This window comes from Schistocerca gregaria, chromosome 1, assembly GCF_023897955.1.
Source record: "Schistocerca gregaria isolate iqSchGreg1 chromosome 1, iqSchGreg1.2, whole genome shotgun sequence".
NCBI lineage: Eukaryota > Metazoa > Arthropoda > Insecta > Orthoptera > Acrididae > Schistocerca > Schistocerca gregaria.
In genome coordinates this window covers 539980149-540002747 of record NC_064920.1, presented here as the reverse complement: position 1 = coordinate 540002747, position 22599 = coordinate 539980149, and the positions used below count along the sequence as shown (strand labels likewise).

The 22599-nt window shown below is 40.6% G+C and overlaps 1 protein-coding gene across 1 annotated transcript in view; it reads left to right on the top strand.

Moving 5' to 3' along the window:
• LOC126355638 (serine/threonine-protein kinase S6KL) overlaps positions 1 to 22599 on the top strand; it is a 782652-nt gene that overhangs the window by 33408 nt on the left and 726645 nt on the right. The window lies entirely within an intron of this gene.

The window sequence follows — 22599 nt, the reverse complement described above, 5'->3', positions numbered from 1 at the left end:
CCAAAGCCTTCTATTTTGATCCTGACATTAAGTAAATAATCTTTTAAGATTCAAGAGTGATCATGGTTTCTGCAAGGCACAATGTCGTTTTCTAATGTTATTTTTGGTTTATGCATGAATGAAGTGTTGGAGATTGACTATGGGAACTGCCCCATTTTGTTGCTTTTATTGTTCCTTTTCTGTACTTTTTCTACTGTCTCTACACATTTTCTTTAGTCTTGACTGATTTTTAAAGGTAAAGGCGTTGTTAATTCTGATGATTAGAATTTAACATTTATTATTGAGTGTGTCCATCAACCACAACACATCTACTAATTAGCATCTTCAGCAGCTCGCAGTTGCTGCAAGGTTTTGTTGATCTTTTTAATGTCCTCTGAGATGGATGTACTAAGATGGTTTTTAGTATGTAGCCACCTGCATCTATGCAACCCCGTTTTTGTCATTAATGCAGGACTATCTCGATGGTCTGGCAAAACTGACTATGTAGTTGAGTAAAAGGTGATCGCAGTAATTGGTTCTCTCCCTGCACCTCTCTGAGTTCTGTCTTGTTATCTATCATAGCTTGTTGCTTGTCAAAAGTACCTTCAAGCTACCTGATTTCATTTTTTACTGCCCAGATATTGAAATATAGCCTTAAAGTCCACAATGGTCTGACACAATCATGTCTGGCTTGCATGAATAAAACTCCTCCCATACCTCAAGTGCTTCCATCATTGTGCACCAGCTCATCAGTCCCTTTAGGATGATTATCTTCATGCTCCTTTTCCCCATCATCATGGGCTTGATGCCTGGTGCTGGAACTGCCTTTCCTTGTCCCGGGATCAGACCATTCCATTCCCTAAGGGAAAGGAAAGCCTAACGTTAGTTTATTGCCCCACCTCAGGCTCGAAGCGTGTAGTGATGCGTCAGGTTAGTGACTGTGCAGCCCAGTTTTTTTTTCTCATATACATTTCAATTAGTCCCTGCTTTCCTTTGGGAGAGACTGCTGACAGCTCCAGCACATTTAATGATGATGGCACCTCAATCACGTGAAATGGCCCCTGATAACATATAACAAATTTCTTTATTGTCTCGTTAGGTAGATAAGGGTTGGCTATCAAGACCCTTTGGTGTACCCAATATTTTGGTAATACTGATTTTTTGTTATAAGCCCCCTCCTGTTGCTCTAAAGTTTATGAGTTCAGTTTCTATAACTGTCATCAAATCGCTTTCCAACATTTTGAAAAATATTTTAGTTGTGAAGCATCTTCTCCCTGGAGTGGCTTGACAAAGTCAAAGGACAAAGGCATATTTTGACCAAAATTAACCTTATATGGGGATAGTTCCATGCTCTGATGGACTTCTGAGTTGTATGCCCCAATTACATCAGGAAGTAGACCATTGTGCACTTGAATTACATAATAACTTAACATTTTATTTATTGTTCTGTGATCATCTCAATACAGCTGTTCAGCTGTGGGTGAAGCATTGGTCCATATTTCCTTAATACTCAATAAATGTCCCAAGTGTTTCATTAGGTCAGACATGAAATTTGTCCCCTGATCAGTTATGATGGTTTAGTGTGTCATACTTCTGCGACCTTTGATTCACCAGTGTTTGAGCTAAAGTTTCTACCTATTGGTTAGGCATGGCTATCATAGATATAAAATTTGAGAACTGACTGGTAAGTGAAACTTCCTGGCAGATTAAAACTGTGTGCCCGACCGAGACTAGAACTCGGGACCTCTGCCTTTCGCGGGCAAATACTCTACCATCTGAGCTACCGAAGCATGACTCACGCCCGGTACTCACAGCTTTACTTCTGCCAGTATCGGTCTTATACCTTCCAAACTTTACAGAAGCTCTCCTGCGAACCTTGCAGAACTAGCACTCCTGAAAGAAGGGATACTGCAGAGTGAAAATCTCATTCTGGAAACATCCCCCAGGCTGCGGCTAAGCCATGTCTCCGCAGTATCCTTTCTTTCAGGAGTGCTAGTTCTGCAAGGTTTACAGGAGAGCATCTGTAAAGTTTGGGAGGTAGGAGACAGATACTGGCAGAAGTAAAAATGTGAGTACCGGGTGTGAGTCATGCTTCGGTAGCTCAGATGGTAGAGCACTTGCCCTCAAAAGGCAAAGGTCCCGAGTTCGAGTCTTGGTTGGGCACACAGTTTTAATCTGCCAGGAAGTTTCATATCAGCGCACACTCCGCTGCAGAGTGAAAATCTCATTCTGACTGGTAAGTTTTTGCACATACTGGATTTCTGCCGGTGTGCAGGCAAATGGTCTGCACACAAAAATTCCAATCATTTGAAAAAGTTTACCAGCTTTAGGTAGTCGTCGTAATGAAATCTTTCAGTGGCTTTGATCTGCTTTTTTGACTCATGAAATGCAGTTCTTGACATGATGCTTGGTATCTTGCTTATGTATTATCCACCAGTATGTTCACGACACTCTGCGTTCTGCTTCTATACATCCACATAACTGGACCTGTCAGGAGCTTGCCTCAGTACTTGTGTTCACAACTCAGCTGACACTACCACATGTAAACCTCTCAGCACACCATCCAAAAGCCTCTGAAAAATTGCTGGCACATTGTTTAGTTTGAAAGGCACGCACTGATACTGGTAATGTCCAGATGAGGTGGAAAATGCAGTTTTTGCTCAATCTTCAGGTGCTACATCTAACTGGTGATGTGTGGACCTAAGGCCCATAGTCATGAAGCATCAGCATTTTCCAGATAATCTAGAATATCATTAATGTTAGACATAGGATATGCATCTGAAACAGTTTTCTCATTCAAGAAACGGTAGTCACAACATGAAGTAGGCCTATACACTTTACTGTGTGTGGTGACTTTTTTGGTACAGTGACAACAGGTGCCGAACACAGACTAATACTAGGTTTTGTGATGCCATCTCTCTGCTGTTGATTAATGAATTCTCCCATAATAAGCTGTGTTATTCTCTATGGATCCCTATAGACACGTGCTTTGGTCTCTGATGGAAAATGATACTGACATATTTGCGTGGCAGGCAGAGGTCTAGAAGGATCAAATAGGTTACATATTCCTGCAACATGTTCTCCATGCTTTCCCTGTCTCTCTCCTGCAAATGTGCTACTTTTCCTTCCTGTGCAGACAAACTGATGTAGGGCAAGAATTATCTTTCCACCTCATCCTCATCCACTATTTCTAAAATAGCTACCTGAATACCAAGTGGTAGTTTCATGTCATCATGGCTGAAATTATCAGTACTTATTGGTACCACTTTATGTCCTTTAATTTCCTGACACAGGACAAGCTATGTTGTGCAAAACACTGTATTTCATCCAGTTCCTCATTTTCTGACAATGGACCCACCAAAGACAATTAATTTTAGCAGCAGATCAGCTGCCAATCAACCCAAATCAATCTTTCAGTACTTCTCGGTATAATATCCCATGATTTGAGTCTAAGGGACCTTCAACGCTGTTTATGTGATCCCTCCGGTGTAGAGGTGTGTGTTGGAGCAGTAATGGTTTTCCGGCTTTACATTCAAGATGAAACGGAGTCCTATCCAGCTTTACGACATGCCATTTCAAACAAACTTTAGCGTGATGCATAACTAGGAAATTCAACCTGAGTACGACATCATAGCCACTGCCCACCTTAGGAAGAACTTCTACATCCATCCAGAAGATACACCCCCCACTCTGAAGCTCATTACCGTTGACCTAAGTGAATCTATATGACCCCCACCTGCACCTCTCAGTGTCCAGTGTGGTGGACTTAATTCAACTTCTCCAAGTATAGCTGTCCTGGCTACAGGCATCTTAGACCTTATATCCAATATAAATTTGCTTACATTATTATTCACACACCTGGTGAGATAAAGATCTGCCACTGATTCTTCACAGAGGTGCCCCATGCTAACCCTCAGCTGGAGTGTTGCACAGTAGCCACAGTACACCCTATTTCACTTAATGGTGGGTTGCATGGTTATTTGGAGACTTTGTTCCATGCCTGTGCAAATCCATGGTGCTACAGTTCCTGTCTGAGTGCCCAAATTGCCTGCATGTGTGATGCTGTTGCTCCCTACAGTTCCCTTTCACATGTCCTGTGCAACCACACTTGCTGAATGTCCATCTTAAATACTACCTTCCTTTCCTTTGGCCCAGCAAATGCATCTATTTCTGCTAACACCACTGCAACCTCAGTTGCTTCATTCAATGTGTTTGGCGACTTTATTCGTACCTTCCACTAAATATCAACAGGTAACCCCTTCTAGTATGTATCCAGGGCTCTTTCCTCAGCTTTTTGCAGAAAGGCCTTGTTCATTTTATCATTGTTCATGAGTTTGTACATATTGACATTGATTCTATGAACGCAATTGACAGAACTCTCCTGGTATTCACCTTGTTTCTTCCTTCAATACCTATGAATTAGCCCTTCCTGGAGTGCATCATAAGATCGAACCTCTCTTAACTTCTTGTGGCACATCAGATAAACTATAGCATCACCTGTTAGCTTAAGCTGGGCCTCGCTCAATAACTGATCTTCACCCTCAGTTCCTAAGGACGTCGATTATGCAGATTATCCAAGAGTACAAATATATCTTCCCCTGGTTACCCAATACTGGTGTACTAGTACCAAGGAAAGGTCAAGTAGGGAGTGATGTTTCCCATTTCTCCTCCCTAAATTGAGCCAACACCACAGTCCATACTCTTGTGCAGGTGTGAAATATGTTTAACTGGACAGTGATCTTGTAGCTCTGTTGATTTAGTATTCTTTGCTATACTGCGCTTTGCGCTGAAAATTCCTCACCTGATCTTCTGTATCCATAATGCCTATTAGCTACCAGTACAAATATACCCCCAAAATAATGCAAGATAAGGAAGGAAAGCAGGCAACCAAACAGATCCCAAAAGAATTCTTAAAACATGACACTTACAGGTAGCGTAGCGTAGAATGACCTATTGTTGAACTTTGGACATCATGCATCTTCAGTCTCAGCAGGATACTGACACTAATTGTAGGAGGTACAGGAATGACAGGTTGTTGGCTGTGTGTTGCTGCCAATGAAACAGGAGGTCCAACAATTATGGAAAGCATTAATGAAGCACAATCCTACTTTATTAACAATCCATAAAATGGATAGCCATTTATTGCACTAGGCTGGGTGTTTTGGCTCATGGCTGCTGACCAGGTGTTTGTGGCAGTTGCTGTTGCTGCATTGCAGAAAGGCCATAGTACCGGCTTGCACCATGGAAGGGAGTGATGGGGAAGACCCTGGCTGTGTCAAGCTGTGAGCCCCAGAGACCTGTGTTGTAACCCTGACAAGGGCAGGGTAGGCTGGAACCCCTTGTCTTGTTCCATCGTCTGGTGGCATGCTGAGCATGGCTCCCAGGGCGGGCACTTAGTTGAGGGGCCAAGTGGTGGCAGAAGCGTCTGCATCATTTGCATGGGACAGAGCCTCATGGACTGACCATATATCACAGTCTACAAAACTAATGAGTGACAAAATGATGTCAGGATCGGGTGTAAATGTGATGCCGTTTGCCGTTTGCTGTTTGCTGTTTGCTTGATGGTGGTGTCATTAGTGTGTAGTGTGGAAGCCTCTCATTGTGGCCATATTTGGTAAGATATTGTTATCTTCCTGAAGGGGGCCAGGTGTCATAACTGGCAGTAGGTCACTTGCAGTAACCGTTTTGGGTTGGCCAGGTATGTGGTTTGATACAACACCTTACTCAGCAGTGTGACAGCTGCATGATGTGTCCCTATTTCTACACCTAGTGGATTCCTCTGCTCCAGCCTCTGATTTGAATATTGAGTTTGTACATCAGGATGAGAACTGTATCATAATGGAGTAATTTTTTCCAAGAGGAATAATCTCCAATAAATGCATGACAATGAAAAGAATTCACAATGACATTTGAACTAGATGCCTTGGAGCAGGTGACAGAAAATGAATGATTTACTGCCGACCTTATAGATCTCCTCCTATGCATGATGCATATGGAAGTTGACATCAAAAAATCTCTGCAGAGTTGTTCATAGGTGAAGAGACCACATGCCATGCTCTTGTATGAGTGTGAAATATGTTTAGGTGGACTGTGACCTTGTCACACTGTTGATTTAGCACTCTTTGTGGATAAAATAAATCAGTATTAAATTGCAGAAAGTTTATTCTAGGTAGGTTTTTATCCTAATGCTGCCTTTGCCTGTCGTCCATTTACAGAGTTTGTGTGTAATGAGTTTGTGTGGAATGCAGAGTGTTAAAACTTTGTGAATCCTTCAAATTTAGCTCATCTTTAAAAACATATACCTACATCTCACAGAAGTTGTTTTTACTTTTGCTGGTATTTATCTTACAATCTCATTTCCAGACACTATCCATTCTGTTCAACAGACCTTCCTAGTTCTTTACTGTCTCTTACAGAATTACAAGAGTCAGTCAAAGAGTAATGCCTCCTTTTTTTCTTTTAAAATAAAGTTTGTTAAGTGAAAAATTTGAATTTGGTGCCATTCTGCAGAGCTGCTTCCCCATTCCACTGAAATAGTAACTTTATGCAACAGATGCCAGTACTACAGTTGCTTGATAAAATGGCCAACATCATTGTTCATATTAGACAGTATTCTGTGACAAAATATTTGAAGGCAGAAGGTGAAATGTCCATTTGTGGAAAAAAATGTGTATGATGATGGAATATGGATTCAGTTTGAAGACAGGAGGCCGTGAAAATGTCTGTGGAAAAAAAAGCAAAAAGAAATGTATCAAACAATGGAAACTCCAGGATGGAATGTAACAATGTTATGAAAAGGATGGTTGCTACTCTCCATATGGTGTAAGTGTTGAGTCACAGATAAGCACAACGAAAAGACTGCCAGAAAGTGAGCTTTTAGCCAACAAGGCCTTCATCACAAATAGACAAACATGATCACAGTCTCCGACTGCTAAGGCCAGACTGCTGTGTGACAGTTTGGCCTCAGCAGCCATAGACTGTGGTCATCTGTGTGTGAGTCGCATTTGTGTGGGTGTGTGTGTATGTTGTATCTTTCCGATGAAGGCCTTGTTGTCGAAAAGCTCCCTTTTTGACAGTCATTTTGTTGTGCCTACCTGTGACTCAGCATCTCTGCTGCATGAAAAAATGTATTTCTTCTTCTTGAACTTCTACTCATTTTCATAATTTCTTCTTGGTTTCCTTTAGTGCTTGCTCTGCATTCAGACTGAATTACATGGGGGATAGGCTGGAGCCTCATCTTGGTCCCCCTTTCACATTCTCCTCTTCGTATAAGTGCAGTCTGGGTTCTGTACAAGTTGTTGGTAGCCTTTCTCTCCCTGTATTAACAACTTTAGACTTTTAAAAAGTGAATTCCAGTCAACATTTTTGAAACCTTTTTCTAAATTTATGAATGCTTTAAATGTTTGTAGCTCTGGTGTGGTATAGTGGTTAGAATACCTGACTTTCACCCAAGAGGGTCAGGTGTGATTCCCAGTACTAGAATGGAATTTCGGCCACCTCCATAACTGAGTGGTCAGCATAGATGGCTGTCATGTGGGGGACTGGGCTCAATCCCCAATACTGTCAAGGATTTTACCTTTGTGGGAGGACTGGTATGGGGTACACTCAGCCTCAAGTGCCCAATTGAGGAGCTACTTGACAGAGCAATAGTGATTCCATCATCTGGAAAGTCAACAAAACAGATGGGAGAGCAGTGTGCTGATCACATGTGCCTCCATACAGCATTGCATGATGCCACGAGGCAGAGGATGACACAACAGCTGGTTGACACCTTTCTGGCCTGGACAAGAAACTAGTTATAAATGTGGGTTTGCCTTCCTTTAACCTATCTTTTAAGACAAGTCATAGGTTAAGTAGTGCTTCACGTGTTCATGACATTTCTTTGGAAGCCAATCTTATCATCTTCCAGGTCAGCATACACCAGCTATCCCCTGCTTATGCACATAATTCATTTTAGTGTTTTGCAGCTGATGGTTCGATAAGACTCACACCTGTCAGATCTCGCCTATTTTGCATTGGGATTATTACATTGTTCTTAACATCTGAGAATATTTCACTTGTCACACACTTATCAGGGAGAACAGCTTTATCTCGGGGTGGTTCTCCCAAAGATGTTAATAATTCTGAAGAAATGTCTTCTACCCTGGACTCCTTGTTTTGGCTTATGTCTTTGAGTGCTCTGTCAAATTATTCTCATAGTGGCTCATCCCCATTCTCATATTCATCCACTTCCACTTCTATTTCTATAATGTTGTCTTAAATTTTTTCTTTTATAAATTTTCCCTCCGTGTTTTACATTTCACTTCTTTACTTAATACTGGTTTGCCATCTGAATTCTTGTTCATACAGCTACTTCTCCTTTCCCCAAAGGTTTCTTTAATTTCCCTATGTGTGGCTTCTACTTTTCTCATAGTCATGCATGCTTCTACAGCTTTGCCTTGCTCGTGTAGCCATTCCCAACAATTTTTTAGATATCTATATTCCCTTTTGCATCCTTCATTTTTAATTTTCTTCTTTCATTATTTAAATTGAAAACATTGTATGTAATTCAAGGATTCCTACTGGACCTAGTCTTTTTTCCTACTGCTTATTGTGTTCTTTATTTGATCTTTCAAAGCTGGGAAGTGACCTTCGAATTCTCCTTTGCTACTCTGAGGTGGTATCACAAATGAACTGTTTTCTGAACTCGGAATTCTACACACATCAAAAAAAGTTTTGCATCACCCTGGTTCCCAGAATTCCTGAAGACAGATGTTGACTGTGGATATTGTATCACAGACACAGTCCCTTTGACGGTTCAGAGATGTCACTAAACCCACCCAAAGATGTAAACAACCAAGCATGAGCAGTGTCTGTTAGACGGAGGGGGTCCCACAGCCAATCAGTTCAAGTCATTCTACCAGGAAGGAGGTACATGGCTCATGTTGTCTGTAGTTCAGCCATGCCTAGATGGTCAGTACCGAGGTTCAATTGCCCACGCATTGTTACTTTGTGCCAGGAAGGGCTTTCAACTGGGGAAGTGTCCAAGCATCTCGGAGTGAACCAAAGTGATGTTTTTCAGACATGGAGGAGATACAGAGAGACAGGAACTGTCGATGACATGTCTCACTCAGGTTGCCCGATGGCTACTGCTGCAGTGGATGACTGCTACTTACGGATTATGGCTCGGAGGAACCCTGACAGTAACGCCACCATGTTGAATACTACTTTTTGTGCAGCCACAGGGCGTTGTGTTATAACTCAAACTGTGTGCAATGACTGCATGATGTGCAACTTCACTCCCAATGTTGTCTACAGTTCAGCCATGCCTAGACAGTCAGTACCGCTGTTTGATCGCCCACGCATTGTTACTTTGTGCCAGGAAGGGCTCTCAACAAGGGAAGTGTCCAAGCATCTCGAAGTGAACCAAAGTGATGTTTTTCAGACATGGAGGAGATACAGAGAGACAGGAACTGTCGATGACATGTCTCATTCAGGCTGCCCGATGGCTACTGCTGCAGTGGATGACTGCTTCTTACGGATTATGGCTTGGAGGAACCCTGACAGCAACACCAACATGTTGAATACTGCTTTTTGTGCAGCCACAGGACATTGTGTTATGACTCAAACTGTGTGCAATAGACTGCATGATGTGCAACTTCACTCCCAATGTCCGTGGTGAGGTCCATCTTTGCAACCATGACACCATGCAGTGCGGTACAGATGGGCCCAACAACATGACAAACAGACCACTCAGGATTGGCATCATGTTCTCTTCACTGATGAGTGTCACATATGCCTTCAACCACACTATCATCAGAGACGTGTTTGGAGGCAACCCGATCAGGCTGAACGTCTTAGACACATTGTTCAGGGAGTGCAGCAAGGTGGAAGTCCCCTGCTGTTTTGGGGGTGGCAATATGTGGGGCCGACATACACTGCTGGTGTTCATGGAAGGTGCCATAAAGGCTGTACAGTATGTGAATGCCATCCTCCGGCTGATAGTGCAACCATATCGGCAGCATATTGGCGAGGCATTCGTCTTCATGGTCAACAATTCGCACCCCCATTGTGCACATCTTGTGAATAACTTCCTTCAGGATAATGACATCACTCAACTAGAGTGACCAGCATATTCTCCAGACATGAACCGTATCAAACAATGCCTGGGATAGATTGAAAAGGACTGTTTATGGACCACATCACCACCCACCACTCTGAGGGAGCTACCCTGAATCGCCATTGGGGACTGGGACCATCTGGACCAACAGTGCCTTGATGAACTTGTGGATAATAGTGACGACAAATGCAGGTATGCATCAATGCAAGAGGGCGTGCTACTGGGTATTAGAGGTACTGGTGTGTACCGCAGTGTGGACCACCACCTCTGAAGGTCTCACTGTACGGTGGTACAACATGCAGTGTGTGGTTTTCATGAGCAATAAAAAGGGCAGAAATGATGTTTATGTTGATCTCTATTCCAATTTTCTGTACAGGTTCCAAAACTCTTGAAACTGTGGTGATGCAAAACATTTTTTGATGTGTGTATTATAAATTCCCCAAATGTAATTCTTGCTTAATGACATCTGACTATGCAATTGAGGCCTCTGTTGAAGAGTCAGATTGGGTGAGGTCACTTGCCTCATAGAAAGTAGTTACGCATGTAAATTATGAACGTAAAGTTAACCCCACCAAAATTTGTGACTTGGTCATTGGAAAGGGTTGGAGTGTCAATACATGTAGCCTGAAATGCTAGGAAATATGCTCACATTTATTCTATTTCACAATTTACACATACGAACAAATTGAATTAATGAGGTGATATCTCTTGAGTGTGGACAAATTAATATCTTAATAAGGAGAAAGGAGAATAACACAAATCTACAACTATTAAACCTAGCAATGCAGATTGTCAATTCCCCTGAACTGGATGAGAGCACAAGATTCTAGGTCACGTTCTTTCCATCAGAATCTAATCACATAACTGAATATGAGAATGTGCTGCAATGCTCAATGGATCAATGGCCACATGTTTAACTTCTGTAAACTGCAAGACTGATGTGCTATGGGCAGTGCTGCCTATATTACCTATTCTACTCTGCTGCTCAAGAACAGGGTTCCCAGCTGGCTGTCTTCATCATGCTGTTATGCATATCAGGCATGATGTTATAGCAACTACTGCTCTGCACATGCATGACACAATTTTGGGATATTATCCGGAGTTCTGGATAAGATACAAGCTACTCCACAATAACTCCTCATTGCACGGTACAGAGTACTGTGCCCTTATCAGACAGATACTGAAACATGAGTGTCTCATTTTTCTACCAAAATCTAGTGCAGCTTGCCACTCTGCTACTGCAGCTGTCCAGTCGTAACATTTTAACAAATGTTTAACCAATGAATGCCTCTCCCACCTGACTGCAGGTGTACAGGAAACGGCTAATGTCACACTGATCTGACCAATTGTGGTGGCCTATGGGGGATGTAGCTCATTCAAAAAACTTTCCAGGTGCTTCCTTGGTACCAGTGTCTAAACAGACACATTCTGTTCCTCACTGGCAATGTCACTCATGATGCTTTTGTGAACCCAGGGAGACATAGCTGAGAAGAGAAACAGCATCTCCCAGTGTACTTGTTTTGAGAGAAGTTCTGCTTATCTCACTGTGTTTAGCTGGAAACACTGCCTGCCTGTGGTGCCACATCAAAGCCCTGCCACTGGAGACATTTTAAAATTCAACCTTCGGGCTAATGTGCAGCTGGCTTCGTGCCACTGGCTCCCTGAGTAAACTCCTGTACAAAACTCTGTCTGTAAAATTATTTGCACTTAACACAATGCAGTAAATTCTCATTGCTCACCCTTTAGCCACATCTGTTAGCACAGGGTGAGGAACTGTAAAGTTGTTCACATCAGCGCTGCTATGTGTCATTACTGTCCTAATTACTTATTCAAAACTGCAACGTGGTGATTGATGTGGGCCTAGCACTCCCAGTGCATGGCCCGTATAAGTTGCCACCTTACAAAGCTACCAAATCATCTTTTAAGTATTTATTTTGCCTTTTTCAGTTAATTGTTGCCTACTGTCCCCTTTGAAACTCTTAACAAAATTTGTTTGTTTCATCTTTTTCAGGTCCCCTTTCCTTAATGTACTATATTTTTTCAATTTTTTCAGCTTCAATCTGCATTTTGCAACCATCATTTTATGACCACATCTGCTAGTAGAAAAGTTTCACAATTTAAAATTTGATTTCTAAATCTTTGTTGTCTGTGAAACCTTCCAATGTCTCCCGGTCTCTTCCATGTATACAGCATACTACGATGCTTCTTAAACAATGTGTCAACAATGATTTCATTGAACTCTGCACAAAATTCTACCAGGCAACTTTCCCTTTCATTTCTCCCCCACATTCTCTTTTTATTTTTTTTCCTTTTCTTACTGTAAAAATCAAGCCCCTAGCACAATTACATTTTTATTTCCCTTAACATTCTGAATAATTTCTTTTATTTTATCATACATTTTTTTCAGAATCTTCATCATATGCGTAGGTAGTTGGTACATATACTGTACTTTTAAAGCTGTGGTGGGTTGTGGTTTTGTGTCTGTCTTGCTGTGATGGTTTGGTCATTATGCTGTTTGTAGTGGTTGACATTAATTTGTATTTTATTGTTTATTATTAGATCTACTCCTGCATTACCACTACTGCATATTACGGTGATAACCTTGTACTCACTTGACCAGTGATCCTCTTCCTCCTGCTACCACACTTCCCTAACTTCCACTATACATTGAGGTAACAAATGTCAAGGGATAGCAATATGCACTTATAGAGATAGCAATAGTGTTGTATACACAAGGTGTAAAAGGGCAGTGTGTTGGCAGATCTGTTGTTTGTACTCAGATGATTTATATGAAAAGGTTTTCAATGTATGGCCATATGATGGAAATTAACAGATTTTGAATGTGGAATAGTAGTTGGAGTTAGACTCATGCAACATTCCATTTTGGAAATCAATAGGGAATTTAATATTCTGAGATTAGCTGCCAAGTTTGCTGAGAATACCAAATTTCAGGCATTACCCCTTACCATGGACAATGAAGTGGCCAATAGCCTTCACATAATGAACAATAGCAGTGGAGTTTGCGTAGAGTTGTCAGATTTATGGACAAGCAACACTGTGTGAAATAACTGCAGAAATCAATGTGGGATGTATGAGAAACATATCCATTAGGACAGTGTGGTGAAATTTGGCATTAATGAGCTATGACAGCAGATGATGAACACTAGTGTGTTTGGTAACAGCTTGACATTGCCTGCAGTCCACCTCCAGGGCTCATGATCATATTGGTTGGATGCTAGATGATTGGAAAACTGTGACCTGGTCAGATGAGTCTCTATCAGATGAGTGCCTGTTTCAGATGGTAAGAGCTGATGTTAGGCTTTGAATGTGGTGCAGGTCCCACAAAGCCATGGATCCAAGTTGTCAGCAAAGCACTATGCAAGCCAGTGGTGGCAAGCTGATGGTAGCTGGATAACACAGTCATCTGTGTTTAGATGGAATGGTCCAACTGAACAATCACTAACTTGAACTGGTTATGTTTGGCTACTTGGTGACAATTTGCAGCCATTCATGAATTCTATGTTGACAGCCATGTCACCAGGTCACAGTAGTTCGTGACTGGTTTGAAGAACATTGTGATCAGTTTTAGTGATGGATTCAGCCATCCAGATCACCCGACATGACTTCCCTTGAACATTTACGGGACATAATTGAGAAGTCAGTTTTGCACAAAATCCTGCACAGGCAACACTTTCACAATTGTGGATGGCTATAGAGAAGGCAGGGCTCAGTATTTGTGCAGGGGACTTCCAATGACTTGAGCCCATACCATGTTGAGTTGTTGCACTATGCTGGGCAGAAGGAGGTCTGACATGATATTAGAAGGTATCTCATGACTTTTGTCACCTCGCCATATCCAACTTCAACCAATCCATTTCTCTTTCTTCCCTTTAAAGTATCAAACATTATATTCTCTGACTTGTGCAGAGGCAGTATGACAGCATCCTCCTGAGTAGTTCCCACCCAGAGATCCAAATGAGGTGCCATTTTAACTATGGGATATTTTACCTGGGAGGATGCCATCATCATTAACCCATAAAGTACAGCTGCAGGGCTTCAGGAAATATAGCAAATGTAGCTTCTCTTTGCTTTCAGCCATTCATAGTAATGGCGTAGAAAAGCCAAATTGACTAATATTAAAAGGTCAGATCTTTCAGTCATCCAGACTGTTGCTCTGTGACCACTGAAAAGACTGATGTTTCTTTTCAGGAACAATATCTTTCTGTGGCCTCTTCCAAATACCTCTCTGATGTTATTCTATACTGAATTTGTGGATGAGTCAACCCCCTCTTCTAACTATAATATATTGTAGAACCCTCAAACAAAAAACTATATCCAATTCCTGAAAAAAAGCACATATCACACCCGTCTAGAGTAATAAAATTGATCCACAAAACTACAGTCCAATATCCTTGACATTTATTTGTTATAGAATCTTATAACATTTTCTGTGCTCTGAACAGAATGACCTCCTCAAAGCCAACCAGCATTGATTCCGAGAACATCAAAGCTTGGGTTAAGGCAGTCAGGTAGATGCAGTATTTTTTGATTTCCAAAGAGCATTTAACTGAGTACCACACCTACACTTATTGTCAAAGGTGTGATCATCGGAGTATCCAGTGAAATTTGTGATTGGATGGAGGACTTACTGGTAGGGAGGATGCAGCGTGTTATCTTGGATGGAGAGTTGTCAGATGAAGAAGTAACTTCAAGTGTGCCTCTGGGAATTGTGTTGGAAAACTTGCTGTTCATCTTGTATATTAATAACCTTCCAGGTAATATTCATTGTGTGCCAAGGCTTTTTGTAGATGATGCAGTTATCTGTAATGAAGTAGTATCTGAAAGAAGCTGCATAAATATTCAGTCAGATCTTGATAAGATTTCAAAATGGTGCAAAGTCTGGCAACTTGCATTAAATGTTCAGAAATGTAAAATTGTGCACTTCACAAAATGAAGAAAACATAGTATTCGATGACTATATAATATCAGTTACGCAGTGTTGGAATTGGCCAAGTCATACAAATACTTGGATGTAGCACTTTGCAGTAGTATGAAATTGAATGATCACTTCCGTTTATTGCTAGAATAAAGGGGAAGTACAGTCAGTCTACAAAGAAGATAGCTTACAAATCACTCTTGTGACCGATTCTAGAATGTTGCTCAAATGTGTGGGACCTTGACCAAAAAGTATTATCAGGGAATATTGAATATATACAGAGAAGGGCAGCTTGCATGGTCACAGGTTTGTTTAATCTGTGAGAGAGTATCACAGATATACTGAAGGAACTGAACAGGAAGACTCTTGAAGATAGATGTAAAGTGTCCCAAGAAAGTCTACTAACAAAGTTTCAAGAACCATTTTCAAATGATGCCACTAGGAATGTACTGCAATCCCCTATGTATTGCTTACTTGAGGATCGTGAGAATAAAATTAGAATAATTGCTGCATGCACAGAGGCATTCAAACAATCTTTCTTCCTGCGCTCCATATGTGGAATGGGAAGAAACTGTAAGAACTGGTACAGTGGGATGCATCCTCTGCCATGCACCTCATGATGGTTTGCATAGTATAGACGTAGATGTAGATGATGTGGCTGCATTTATAGCACTGTTACCAGTATAGTTGAGGTATACAATCCATCCCTCCATGTGAAGTTCTGCCATGGTTCGTGGTGTGGTTTTAGCCTGAGAATAATGCAAAATCAGTCTGGAATGTTGAGATATAAGAGAGAAACCAGCAAATTTGAAGTTGACAAGGTGGGTCAAGAGTTGTCTGAATAGCTTAGGTAGTAAGAACATTGCCCACGAAAGACAAGTCTCTGGCTTATAGTCCTAGCCCAACACACATTTTTAATCTGTGTAGAAGTTTCACAATCCAGAGTATTATAAACACAGTGAGACAAGTGAAACTGAGTTTCCAGGGAGTAAATGTGACAGTAATGATACCACATTTAAATCATAGGCCACTGCACAATTGCTTCCCAATGGTGGCAGCAAGGTCCAGTTCCAATAACAAGGGAGTGCACATGTATATTTGTTATTTAAATTCAGTGACTGAAGTACTCCCTTTATCATCATAAATAGGCCCATATTTTTATAGCATGCAGGTATCTGTTATCAAATATGTGTTATAAGTGCAAAAGTGTGCGTGCGAGTATGTTTGTTACTCTTTCACTCAGAAATGGCTATACAGATTTTGAAGGGATAAGCTTATACGGTGAATTAAAACATGGGCTACTTTTAAAAATGTGTAGTACATGATATGTATTGAGTGCCAAATGTTGAACAATAATTACTTGTAGCAAAAGCTATTTACTCTTTGACTTTTGAACTTGATCGTATTTGTGAAAATGATTTTATTGTTTAATATGCACTACATCATATGATTCAATGTAATTAATACAGTCCTCTTCCATGAAAGCTCATTGCATTTTAACCACTGAGTCTCAGTCGTATGTTATGACTTCTGAGATGCTTGAAGACACACGACAGTCTTATTTAAATGGTGTATGACAGAGAGATGTCGTGCCTGTACATGAAGAACATGGTGGGCTTTTAGTGACGCTTGATTTACGATAGTTAGTTAGTTAGTTAGTTAGTTATATTACTTGTTCCATGGATCATGAACACGATTCTTTCGTAATGATGTGGAACGTGTCAAAGTACAAAAGATTCATTTATCCCAAATAATCTTTGTTAGTCTTATATACGGTACAATTGTTAATACTTACTGTATTTCTTTAGCCTATGTCTAAAAATTCATCTATGGAGTAGAAGGAGTTGTCATTCAGGAATTCCCTTAACTTACTTTTGAATGCCGATTGGTTGTCTGTCAGACTTTTGATATTGTTTGGCAAGTGACCAAAAATCTTTGTGGCAGTATAATTCACCCCCTTTTGTGCCAATGTCAAATTCAATGAACGGTACTGAAGGTCACCCTGTCTCCTAGTATTGTAGCTGTGGACTGTGCTGTTAATTCTGAAGTGATCTCGGTTACTAACAACAAATTTCATTAGGCTGTATATATATTGTGAAGCTACTGGCAATATCCCTAATATGTGAGCGTATCCACTGGTGACAGGTACACATGTGACAGATGTTGTTGCACATACAAATAAAAAGTTACACCGCACCAAACTGGGAAATGCTCATTTTCTTTCTTTGTCTAGTAAGTATGTTTGTCACTACTTCACACTGAAGCAGCTGGGTGGATTTGGATGAACCTTGGAATGGGCATAGCCTATAATCATATATGTTTTGTGACCCTTTCAGGAGTACCATTACATCCAAAGGACATTTTATTTTTCTGCTTATTGATTGCATTTCTTACTTCTGAATGTGTAACTGGGTACAAAACCATTTGTGGGAACTTTTGACTTACTAACTTTTGAGTTCCACGGGGTCTTGATGAGATTTTGAGCAGTGTTAATGTAATAAATATTGAACATATTGGCAACATATAGAGGGTCTTCAACAACTTTTCCTTCTTTTTTTAATGGTAAGATTATTGTTTGTCACTTTGGATTTACCTATGTTATGGTTATAACCTTCCAGACTGATTTGGTTTTATTGGTGCGTTTTCTGATAACTGAATCATTGTCTGTGCGGCTGGTCCCAGCGGAGGTTCGAGTCCTCCCTAGGGCATGGATGTGTGTGTTTGTCCTTAGGATAATGTAGGTTAAGTAGTGTGTAAGCTTAGGGACTGATGACCTTAGCAGTTAAGTCCCATAAGATTTCACACACATTTGAACATTTTTAAAATCATTGTTCAGTTTTTTTGCTGCATGAATAACTTTTCTGTAGACTTTCCTGTAGTACTTAAGATATGGCTTTAATGCTGTATTACACTTTGAATGCCAACACAGATTTCTAAGAGTGCCTGCAGATTTATTAATTTACACAGTTAACCATTAATTAGATTTGAGAGAGATTTTTACTTTTCTAAGGGGGAAAGTGACATCAAAGCAGTATTTATAATCAGAGAAAAATGACTAATATTTAGAGTCTACAGTTTTATTCATGTCTCTGTCCCAATCAACGCTATGCAACTTCTCCCTTTCTTCTTTTCCTGATGCCTTTGTCCAACAGTTTCGCAGAGTCGGCATGGTTATGATCAGATTTGGCTGGGTTAATTTAAGGGGAGGGCAGATGCCCTTTCTGTCACCACCCCGTTACGCAAATGAGGATGAGGATGATGAAATGATGAGGACAACACAAGAACAACACAAACACCCAGTCCCTGGGCAGAGAAAATCCCCAACCCAGCCTGGGATCAAACCCATGACCTCGTGATCCAGAGGCAGCAGCACTAGCCGCTAGACCACGAGCTGCGGACTTCAACACCATGAAACATGCTATGAAGTTTCCTAAGGCTACTTTCGTTAATGTATCTTGTTTCTATATAGTTTCCACTGTTATGTTTTTTCCTAACCATATTTTTTAGTAAGAGCTTGATTGCCATGTAGACAGAGAAACTGACATCTGTTACTTCAACCTCATAACTACAGGTGTCTTTGTTAATAAACACCTGATCAAGTGTTGTCTCACACCCATCTCCGTACCTGGTGATATTGTATATTGTGGCTTCTAAATTATACGAACTGAAGAGATTTATCAATTGATATTTGTGTGCATTATTATTATGTCTAAAATTAATGATCGAAGCAGACAAAATGAATTAAAATTTGTGCTGTGGCTGGGACTCAAACCCAGGTCTTGCTTGCTAGGCAGAAATGCTACCATTACACCACTGCAGTACGGTGGTCAACATTACTGCACAAACTACCTAATTTGGGTGCTCTCCCCAACACAAACTTCAATTCATTTTTCCCTTACATATTGTCACTTCTGCCAGGGCTCTCTGATATTGGCAAGCACCCCAGCATTGTACATAATGGGATGTCCTTGTACCATTACCTCCAATGCTGGGGTGCCTGCCAATATCGGAGAGCCCTGGCAGTAGTGACAATATGTAAGGGAAAAATGAATTGAAGTTTGTGTTGGGGAGGGCACTCAGCTTAGGTAGTTTGTGCAGTAATGCTGACTAAATGTCGCAGCGAAATGTTTAATTGTAACTTCTAAAATTGACATTGAAATCACCCTGTACAATTGTTGATTTTGACCTATGTCTCAATTCGTTCATAACATCCTCAAGATTTTTTTAAAAAAATAAATGAACATTGCCAGAAGGTGACATATGTATACAGACAATTACCAAACCAGTGTCAGTTAGTTCACAGACACAGTATTCGAATTCTTTTTCTGTACACTTCACATTGCATAACTTTACTTCTTTAGAATTAAGATTGTCTCTATTGTAAATACATACACCTCCGCACCTGTACTTTTGTCTGCAAAAACTGCTTATGATTTTAAATTTGGGAAGGGCTGCTGTACATATTTGAGAGTTTTGTAACCAGTGTTCACTGACACATATAACAGATACTTGGTTAAAACTGTCACTTAACAAGACTTCACTCAACTTATTGCGTAAACCTTGTAATTTTGATGAAGGACTGAAAGCTGATTATGAGATGCAAACTTAAATAAGTTATTACTTATCTTAAAGCTGCTTTCTTGAGGCTCTTTGACACAAAAGATCCTTGAGGTGATTTGGCTGCCTCACACTTCTTCCAATTGGTAGCCCAGAAATTATTGCTGCTGCTGCTGCTGTTGGTTCTGATGAAGTGGTTACTGAAGCTGGTTGTGGTGTTGGTTGGGCTTCTGGTGTTGTTCCTAAGATTGTTGTGGTGGTTCCTGGAGTACTCATTGCTGACATTGTTGGTGGTGCTGAAGATGAAGCTGGTTGTGGTGTTGGTTGTGCTTTTGCTGTCATTTGTGCTGTTACTGGAGTGGGTACTGCTGCTGATGTTGGAGTACTCAGTAGAGCAATGGTCTTTTTAGTATTTTTTTATCTAGCAATTGTACAATTTTGTGTCCAAGGAGTGACTTTCCACTTACATGCAAATGGAAACCATGTTTAGTAAAGTTCTCTCTCTGCAAGAAATCAAGAGTTAAGAAACGTATGTTGAGGAATGCTTTGCATAATTATTATTATTTTTTGAACTGTCTGTTTGCCTTAGCAATTTCTACGTTCACACTAGAACTTACTATCAGATCGTGTCTGCGTGGAATTCCAAAAACTGCTGATGTGTTCTTGTTGCAACTCAAGGTTCATTTCAAGTTATTTGTGGCTTTAATTAATTCATTTTTATATATGTCATTAGCATGCCTAATTATTATAGTACATAGATTAGAATTAGACTTTTTCATCTTTTGTGTTTCTTGATACTTCAGCCATTGGTACACCTGGTTTTACAGAAGAAGTAGCATTTATTCCATGTTCAATACATAAAATTTCCACTAGGCCATTTTCATGACTGACTGAGTGTATATTCACTTTGAGTTTGTCACTTTACACTTTTAGGCCTGTTGTTTTTTCTTTCTGCACATGTTTGTTTATATTGTTTACAGTCATTTCTGTACTTATTTCTTCATCAAGTATACTGAATTGATTACATGTTTCTGTAGGCACTGATGTTTTTTTCACATTGTTTATGATGCACAACCTTCTTTGGCTTATCAAACTCATGACTGATTTTGTCAATAACAGTATTTGAAATACCTGTGACACTTTTCATGGTTTTTTAAGTACATGTGAATACTGATCACTTTTCCATATCACACTGAAGAGACGACGACACACTTTCTTTGAGACAGGTGGCGTACATTTCTACTGCAGATTGATGGCCATTACACATATGTGCTCCACATTCACAAAACGAATTACATAAATCTGTAACACCGAAGCACTCTGTCTGATATCACTTTAAGAAACGGAGCATATCCTTATTCCATTTTCAACTATTTCATTACATAATACACACTCTACCGATGCAATAAAACTAATTTTTACTGAGCGGTTCATCAACACTTCTATACTCAATGCCATAGTATATCATTGGACGACAACCCCAGTGTCATCCACAAACAGCATTAACTATCCCTGTGCTGACTGACCAAGTGTAGCAAGCATGGAACCCCATCCCACAAACTGACATACTGCACCTGCGCATTGGTTACATGCTTGAATTCAACATTCTGATGGTGAAACCTGTTATTAATGTACTAGCATTTCACATTTACAATGGCTTGTCTCATGCATAGATTAGCCTATGATCTTGTAGTGTTAATTACTTACATGTGTTGCCCCAAATTAAATTACTCTACATTAATTACTTTTTGGTGTTGTGACTTTTCTCTGTCAGTATACATAAAAAAGCAGTGACCAGGTAATATTTATTGTGAATCATTATGGCCATGCTTTCATTGACCCAAGAGATGAAGTGTAGATGTGAGCAGCAAGAAAGTGCAAGATGGATATCAGGCTTGCCATATCACAAGAGAGGCCCAACAGTGACAAATCTCGTGGTGTATCTTCCCAGTGGTGAGTGCGTGTACTTCATTGAGACCAACTTGTGTGATCAAGTATCAACACTGCCCACTGCCGCCCTCACTGCATTTTTCCATCTGTGCCAAATTGACTATGTTCCTCAACATTGCCGTGTGTGGAAGTGCCAAAATATTACAAATGGACTGTGTCACGGAAAGAATGGAAGTGCCTCATGCAGGGCATCGCCACTGAAGTTTGGCAGTGTTGAAGGTGGCAGATACGCTGGGCAGAATTTACACCGTGCTTGTAACACTCTTATTGTGTATACTTGCTCCTGACCTCTGTCTGGACCACATCAGTTCTCAGGCCCTTGAAATAGTTGATGGACAGGAAAAAGCCACATTTTTAGGAAACATGTGATGGGACTTTTGGAAGATGATAACCTTTGGGACATTATGATGGAGGATGCCATATTGTACCAGTTGCCAGCCAAGTTGAGAGAGCTCCTCACTATCATGTTGAACACCTGTGGACTCTTGAACCATGTGACATTTTGGAACAAAATATGAAACTACATTATTAGTAGAGATCGCACACTGGTACCAAGCACAGGCCAGTGATGAGTGCTGACACTTATTGAAGACAAAGTTTTCTCAGTGGTGTGAAAATGGCTGTCTAATTTTGGCATGCTCCCCCACCCCCCACAATGTGCAGGAGAGTTTTCCACTGATTTGCTCGAGGAGCTCACTTACAGTCTTGGGGCTCAAGCCGCCCAGACTGAACCCCAGCTATTACCAGAGCAAAAGCACATTTTTAATAACATTTTGTGTTTCATGGAGAATGGAGAAGGGGGTCTTAATTTCTTGAACAAACCTTGGGGTGTCGGCAAGACGTACATGTTAAAATTGCTACGGTGCAGTTCTACAGGGACAGGAATGTTGTGCTAGCTGTGCATCTTCTGGGATGGATGTGGCCCTGCTCAGCACAGTAAGAACTGCCAGTGTTGAAGCTTCTGCTGAACCTTGCGAATGAGGAAACACCCACTTGCAATATAAGCAAGAGCAGGGGTTGTGCCACTATATTTCCACAGTGCAAATTGATCTTGTGGGATGAATGGTCAGTGTCACAC